An 8,899-nucleotide genomic window follows, 5' to 3' on the forward strand; every position below is an offset into this window, starting at 1 on the left:
GAAAATATTATGTTTTGGTTTGTGTTGCTCTGTGAAAAAAAATATACAGGTTTAAATGTGGGAATCACAATAAAACAGAAAATTTATTTAAAAAAAAAAACAGTAGAATAGACATCGGTTGTTATCAAGACCAAAGCAAAAAGGTACCCTATGGCTTCGGTCATATTTGACCCGAGACAGAAAATGGACTATATGGCCTCAGTTCCAACCATAACCGAGGCCAAAGAGTCTGCGAAAATTTTAATTAAAAAAAATATTTAAAACCTATGGCTTCGGTCCTACTTGACCCGAGGCAAAAAATGGACTATATGACACTAGTTTGCTAACAACTGAGGCATAAAAGGGACTATATGGCCTCGGGTAACAACCAAGGCCAAAAGATCGTCCTAATATGTCTCGGTTTCAGACCCGAAGCAAAATGAGAAAAATAACCGGGACAAAAAGCCCTTACTGCACTGATGTTTATATGTTTTGTTTTGACTTTTGTTGTGTCTGTCAAGGTTTTGTCATCTTGATCAGTGACTCTTTGTTTCCATTTTTGCATTTGATGTGATTGATTTGTTTGCATGTCTTATTGCCCTCGGTCCTTCATCTTTGAAATGGATTTTTGTTTGTGATTTTTTTTTTATTTGGATTGTGTTTATTTAGTTTTATAGGTTTTGTTGTTAAGGTTTTGTTTTTGTTAATGGGGTGATTGTTTTCTTTCCATTTCCATGCGCCATTGTTTTGGCTTGATGGTTGTTGTGATTTAATAGTTTTTATGGTAAAGTTTTCTTAAAGTGTTTTTATGTTGTCATATTTTTCCCGAATCTTTGAAATGACTTTGTAGTTTGTTAATTCTTTTTTATACTTTTGTAAAATATTGATAGTTTTCTAAGGTATGGTTTGTTTACTTTTTGTATTTTTTTTTATTTTCTTTTGTATATTTGAAATGACTTCAGTATGATTTTCTAAAATTCCAGTTTTTTTTTTCTTATTTTCTGAAGGTTGTAATCGCTTAACTTTGTAGAGATTATTGTGATCTTTTCATGATTGAATTCAAAATTGCTTTTTTATTTGTGTTTCTGTTATTCCAAAATATAGGAAATTAATTTGTGTTCCTCTTACTAGAAATATAGGAAATAGAGATGGCAAATAAACTCGTCCCCGTGGGTATTACCCGAACCCGTTCCCGTTTTGACGGAGAATCCCCAATATATTTTTTATCTTATCAGAACTTTTATGTAATTATGTTAAAATGATTTATGTTAATTAAAAATTTTTTATGCCTCACATTTGAATATTTCTATTATTTTTTAATATTTTTATTTATTATATATTTTCCTTTCACATGAGAATGTTTATACTCTCAATTTAAGGTAATATAAAAAAAATTATTTACTTATTATTATTAATTTTTGTTTAATTTGAAGAACTCTTTTGTTTCATTAAAATAATTTTCGTTATTTTTCAACTATTGAGTATATATGTTGATATTTGAAAAGTTCTCCTAGTTCTCTAAGGTATTTTTCATCTGATCATACCTTAATTATACATTTGATTTTCTATGTCAAAATTTTATTATTGTGTTTATTATTTATTCTTTGTGTCATTTTGATCAAATGATGTATTATAACTTTTATTAGTGTATAAAAAAGAGATTCATTAGAATTTACAAAATTGAACTAAACAAACATTTAAAATATGGAAGAAACAATCATCCTCCTAATATTGAATATTTGATAATATTATGTTTTCTTTACCATAATTTTTTTCTCTTATAAAAATTAATATTGAAGTTGTTAGAACACGGGTACGGGTATGGGTACGAGATTATACCCGTTACCCGGTGGGGATGGGGATGAGACAAAAGTTTGATACCCGTTGGGTTTGAGTATGGGGATGAAGATGAATTTTTTTGTGGGGATGGGTATGGGATAGTGAAACCCGTCCCTGCCCCGCCCCGTTGTCATCCCTAATAGGAAAAGTTATGATGTGTGTAAAAGAAAACAAAATTTCCTGTACTATTAATGTCACGTGGTGTTATGATTTCTGATATTGCTCAATCTTTTCCCCTGCTTAGTTGTTCTCCTTCTTTGGTCTCAAGCACGAATGCGATAGTTGATTGATGTCATTTTGAGCACAAGTGCAAAGTTTTTTTTAACTTTCATCAGGTAAGATTTTAGTGTTTAATTAGGGTGCATGACTATTACATTGGATTTTAGTATTAGTCCCTTCAAATACCGGCTAAGTTGTGTTCCTTTGCTAGTCTTATTCCCTCCCTAAATCTTCATTGCGGATGAAGATGAAAGTGAAGGTTGTGTTTAATTTTTTTTTTTCATTTGGTTCATGAATCAACCTCAATACTCTTTATTTCCTCTTGATTGAAGAATTAACAAATGTATAGTAATAAAGAAACAAAGCATTGTTATTTGTTGCTGACATAGTGTGGTGATGACTACAGAAGTGGTTTAATTTCTACGTTGAGATAGTTAGGCACACTCATCCATGAAAGTTGAAATAGTCCCATTAGAAGCCAAAGTTTTGCTCCTCAAGCCAAAGTTTGAGGCTTTGAAACCTCATGAAATGTCTCATTTTACGTTATTGGATCAAACAATCTTAGATCATCCTCTGCTTCATATTGGATCAAATTAAAAGCTTGGGTATTTCTTACTAATTTTTTTAAGAAGTTGCATTCCTATGTATAGTATTAGCATTATGAACTCATTTTTCATTCTTTTAGTCATATTATTGTAAAGGTGTGGAATTTAATTTTTTACATTGAATTTGTTTACTTTTGGTTGTAGTGACAAGAGCTCCTCAGTATTATGCTTTTCCTTGAATTTGAAATTGAGAGGTAGATGCTACTAACATATATGACATAGTAAAATTGTTTAATTTTTAGATTATAAAAGCAATGTTTTATTATGACTCCACAACAAATTTTAGAACGTACCATTTTGAATGTTTAATTTTGAAAAAAAATAATAATATACAAGTGTAGATTTCATATATGTTTTTCGCTCCACCATTTTGAATTGAAATCCTCTTTTATACTGTTATATCGCAAGTGCTTATAATTGGAATCAAGTATTGTAGAATCAAGAAAATGTTGTGTACTCGAATATTATCTACTTTATTAAGAAAATGCTTAATACAGTGATTGTGTTAAGTTAACAAATAATGTTTTTCAAAAAAATCTATACTTTCAATTTTTTTATTATTTGTTTTATTTTTATTAGCTATACTAATATCGTTATTTACTTCCAATTTTATTCACCTTTTAATTGTGCATATTAATCTTAAATATTTTTTAATGACGTTGATATTAATATTTTGAACGCATTTTATTTTATTTATCTAAAAATGTGCATGCATTTAAATTTTTTAGAGTTATTTGGGTTCTAAAATTATAGTTTATTTATCTAGAAATGTGTATGCATTCAAATTTTTTAGAGTTATTTAGGTTCTAAAATTATTTAAGTTGAATGCCTTTATAAAATTTTTTATCGTTTAAATATGATTTGTCAAATGATGTTTTGATGATTTGGGAAGTTTTGCAGGTTTGTTAACACAAATTCTCCAAATTAGTTAGACATAAATTTTTTTTTGTCTTTATTATATACTAATAGGCCTATATGTTAAGATTCTATATGAGTATTCTTTTTCCATATTTGTTTTTAAACTATTGAATTTTTATTGCCAATGACATGAGGTGTGTTGTTTGATGATATTTCTTTATTTCACATACATCCATAGACTTATTTCTTGCATAGTTATCTGATTTCATTGTTAAAATATACAAATTTGAAAAGATACAAATAATCATAGTAATTAATGTGTTGAATCTCTTGAGTTGTCATTTAAAGGCTGAGATAACCTTTCTACATCAAGTCATGGAACTGCATAATACTATGGATCGTGTATGAAAAAACAAGGCTTTGGCATTCAATTTGCTATATAATTTTAGTATGGATTTTGATACACAAATCTACATACAAATTAGATCATTGATTTATAATTATCTGATATGATACACCTTATTTATAATTATTTGATTAACCTGATTAGTTCATTTAGCTTTTAATTATAAATCTCTCGAAGTGAATAGATGATACATGGGAACCACTTTTCTAGACTTGTGGGCAAACTATCTTTTATAAATCTGGCTGGAAGTGAACGAGGTGTAGATACTACAGATAATGGCAAGCAAACTATTTGAGTTTTTTTTTTTAATCTTCAATCACATCTTTTAACTAAATGCCAATAGAAAAAAAAATCATATTTTGTTAACCGAATGTTGGTACTTCATTTGAGTAACTAGAAGACTTACAAAACAATTAATGTGTCTACTTTGTTAGATTTCTTCTTTACATTTTTTTTTTCAAATTGGCCTAAGAAATGAACTGAATATGTTTGTATGGAGTTGGAATATGTGAGTGTTGGGTAGCCCTCCAACAAATTTCTTAACCTTATCAGTTGATTAGTCTTAAGGACAATGCCTAAATAACTTCAAGGTTAGTTTATGAGGGTGTGATGCATTTTTTTAGTATTATGTGTAGTAACCATATGCTTGCATTTTTTTTCAACAAGCAAATCATTTCGTCAATCGTTTTTTGTGTTAGCGGGACATTGGAAAGTGTTTGGAGTAGGTGTGGCCATTTTGGGCAACATGGAAATGAATTTGGAAAACACCTAATCTTGAATTTTTTTTCTCATTGGAAAAAACAATTTGTGTGTCAGTGTTGTCCAAGTGTAATTAAAGCAATGTATTGATTATTAAAATGTTTTAAAATTGGAATTTATTCCGTGTTACTTTCACCCTTATTGCAGTTGAGCTATTGACAACAAACAAATTGTCTGAATTGGCGTGCTTGGCATTATATCTTATGTATGAGAAAAAAACAGGGGAAGAAATCTTTCTAGTATCCATACATCAGAGAGCTTGATCGTGAACGAGGTAGGGACCAGCTTTCAGTGGAATCACCTCTTCTTTGGTCAAAATCTAAGCTGGACTACCTGTTAGGAAGTCCAGTTAAGGTTAGCCCCCTCTATCCTGATTAGTTTAGTTTAAAGCTTGATATGTTTCAAATATAACCAGGCTAAATTATGTTTGATATAGCTTATATGTTTTAGTTATTTTTGTTGTCCTGAATCGCTTACAAATATGATTCATGATTAAAAAATTTGTTTGGTAATTCACAAGTTGAATGTTGATTGGATAACCTGCTTTTGGAAACACTAATAAGTGTCTTTCGCAAGTTAATAATTTACATCAACAATTCTATTTGTAGGTTGATATCAGTGGTTTGGCCTTTGTGTATCGTTATACAAGCTCACTGAAAACACAAATTAATTTGGTTTTCTTACTTTATGTGTTTGTAGAAAATACATTTATCATGAATAGAATGCAGAAGTTGTCTAAGGAGGGAAATTTCTATGGACTTTTATGTTATTAATATTCAACGAAAACCTGATAATTTGTTTGAACTCACAACTTTCTCTCTGTTGTTTTGGCAGTCATGCAAAGTTAGGTCTTTATAAAATGCTCCTTCATCGAGCACCAAATGCTCCTTCTCTGTTGATTGCACTTGAAGGCCACTCTGCATTGCATACATTCATTCTAAAGCTTTTATCAATGTGCCGATGGGAGATGTCTGCGCAGCCAAAGATTGTTGTCAAAATTGAAAGTGAAGAGGATATGTTGGCTTTGTAGGTGATTGTTGTTTAGGACAGTTCGAGCATTAGCCATCATTTTGTGTAATATATGAAAAATTGCATTGGGTACTTGGCAGCTACAATGCATTTAGAAAATTGTTAGCGGGACATTTTTTTTACACTAGATACTATCGGTTGAATTTATGAAAATCATAATATTTGGGTGTCTTCTTATTTTTTGAGTCCCACTCATTCTGAAGTTTCTAATGAGATTTAACCAATAATAAAGTGTATTATAAAGGATGCCTTAGAAAGAGTGTGTTGTTAACATTCTTTATATCTTAATCAAGTATTGGATCACAATGAATTTTGATTTTTGATTGGAAACCAATTGCATATTAGTCAAGGTTAACTTCCAACAATGATTATAACAGACAAAAGATGAGTAGGAAGAAGAATTATAATGATAACACGAGTTATTTGAAGATATTATCATGTGAGAAATTGAAATGTACTTTTATCAATAAAGATATATTTTTTCAAGTATGAATGAATAATGCACATCTGCATCTCCAATTATATGTAGTGTATTTTTTTTTTTTACTAAAAGATTGTTACAATAAAATAAAACAAATAAAGTTGGATGGGTACACTACATAATTTCAGCTTCAATTTGTTTGTTCAGGGAAATCAATTTTACTTCTATAGCATCTTTTTATTGTCATGTTCTTTTATGTTTTTAGTTTTACTTCTACTCTACTTGAATATTCTTCTTATAAACAATAAGTACATTGTTATTACATAACAAAAGGATGTCAGACAAGAATGGATATACACATGGACAAGAACATGAAAGGTTGTATTTACTTAAATCATAAAATAAAATAAAACACAACTACAAAATAGAATCAGTTTTCTTCAATACAACAAATATTCATTTACCTAAACATTACCTATAACAATTCCATAAACTTATAACCACGTATCAATTTAATTATTATTATACATTTTAATATTCAAATATTTACATAAAAAAATAATTTAATATATATTATCATATAATTATTTAATTATTTCTTTAAATTATTAAGCTTTTCAATATATATATATATATATATATATATATATATATATATATATATATATATTTAAAACTTATTCATTTAAATATAGTAATTATATAATAATTACTATATTATTCAATTAAGAAAGAACATAAAAGCTTTAGATTTAGGGAAATGATACTTTGACCCGAAATTTTTAACCCTTTTTTTACCTGCTACGTGGCACTATGGCTTTATTTTAAAATGTTATTGAAAAAAGAAACTGAAGGACATGCTGCGACCCGCGTGTGCATGAGGAAAGACAACGCGCGAACCACCTCTAAAATCGAAACATTTGATTTTTTTTCTCTCAGGCACGAACCATCTTTCAACCCAATCGAAGCAACCAAGCGGTGCCTTCAGCTTTTGCAGAAGCGGTGGTCTTTTCACTCAACCCACTTGTACAAAAATGCGAAGTTGGTAGCGGAAGCAGAAGGAAAAGCACTTGGGCAGCGGAAGAAAAGCAGAGAACGAGGCTGTGTGCGAAAATTTCATTCGTCGAGGTTTGTTGTGGTGTTCATGGGCGTCCTCATAGGTAGAAGAACGGAATCCCTAAAAAATCCCAACTTCGTAACGGAATAAGCGGTAGAACGAAGACGACGTCGACAGTTCGTTTTTAAGGTGGAGTTTTGTTTTCACCCAAACCCTTCGCTTTCGTCCATTATTGCGTTACTGCATTGTGTAAACAGATGAAGTTCTGGTTTTGGGTTTTTTTTTTTACGTGTGTCGCTATTATGATGAAAAAAAAGTTTGTGTTCCTTAAGTTCATTTTCTTTACGGTTGCCGGCGCCAGGTAACAGAGAGGAAAGGTGAATTTATGTTTTGTGGAGGTGTTTCGGTGTAAGGCAAAGTGAAAATTGTTTCTGAATTTGGTTGTAGGTTTTGTAGTTGAGGTCCATTGATTTGATTTTGTCTGTTTATTGGTTTTTTTTACGATGTTGTTGCAGCATGGCTCGAAAGGGGAAATAAGAGGGGGAAAAATCGGACGTTGAAGAAGAAGACAGGGTTAGTGCTGTTAATTATTATATGGTCTTCGATTTTGTGCATGATAATATGGTTGTTGAGCATGATTTAATTTCGTAAAATTGAATGGAAGGTTCGGCCGATAAATTTTGTGAACACAAAGCACATTGTGGAGATAAACAACGTGTTGACTGATGGAGACAGAAGACGTATAGGACTCACCCCTTTCAAATGGTGTTTGGAGTTAGAGAGGTCTTTAGATATCTGCAGTCCTCTACTAGTTGAGCTACTTCGGCGATGGGATGAGGGTGAACAATCCTTTCACATATGGAAGCACCTTGTGCCTTTATCTGTGGTTGATGTTTGTTTTACTTTGGGGTTAGGTGTAGTTGGTGAAAAAGTAGAATTTGATGTATATGGATGTGGGTTAGTTGGTTCACTATTTGGTGGGGAAAGAATAACTATTAAAGGTATAACAAACATGATTAGAAGTGTAATAGGAACCGAGCGGGATGATGTAGCTAATCTTTCTCTAATTTGCGAAGAAATAGCGAGAGAATAAAATTGTATCGTGTTTGTAGTAAAATAACTACATATTTACCATAATATATATTTGTAACTAATCTCTCACTAATTTGTGAGAAAATAGTGAAGGAAACCATTTGTAGCTTCTTTGTAGCAAAATAGCTACAAATTTACTAGAACATATATTTATAGTTAATTTCTAACTAATTTGTGATAAAATAGCGAAGAAATAAAACTATACCTAGTTCGTAGCAAAATAGCTATAAATTTACTAAAAAATATATTTGTAGTTAATCATTCTCAATTAAAATCATACTAAAACTATTTTTAATTTTAGTAAATATATATATATATATATATATATATATATATTTAAATTTAAATATTTAAATATTATTTTTAGTTTAAATATTTTTAAATTATAATTAATTTAAATATTTAAAACAAAATTAATTTAAACATTGAAAAATTATTTTTAATTTAAATATTTTAAAATTATATTTAATTTAAAATTTTTAAAATTACTTTCAATTTAAATATTTTAAAACTATTTTTAATTTAAATATTTTAAAATTACATTTAATTTAAATATTTTAAAACTATTTTTAATTTAAATATTTTAAAGGTTAAAATACTCCCTTGGTCCATATTTTTGTTAAAAAATCTCAAAT

Source organism: Vigna unguiculata, chromosome 5 (genome assembly GCF_037176805.1).
Source record: "Vigna unguiculata cultivar grain cowpea cultivar isolate G323 ecotype 2 chromosome 5, ASM3717680v1, whole genome shotgun sequence".
In the NCBI taxonomy this organism is placed as follows: domain Eukaryota; kingdom Viridiplantae; phylum Streptophyta; class Magnoliopsida; order Fabales; family Fabaceae; genus Vigna; species Vigna unguiculata.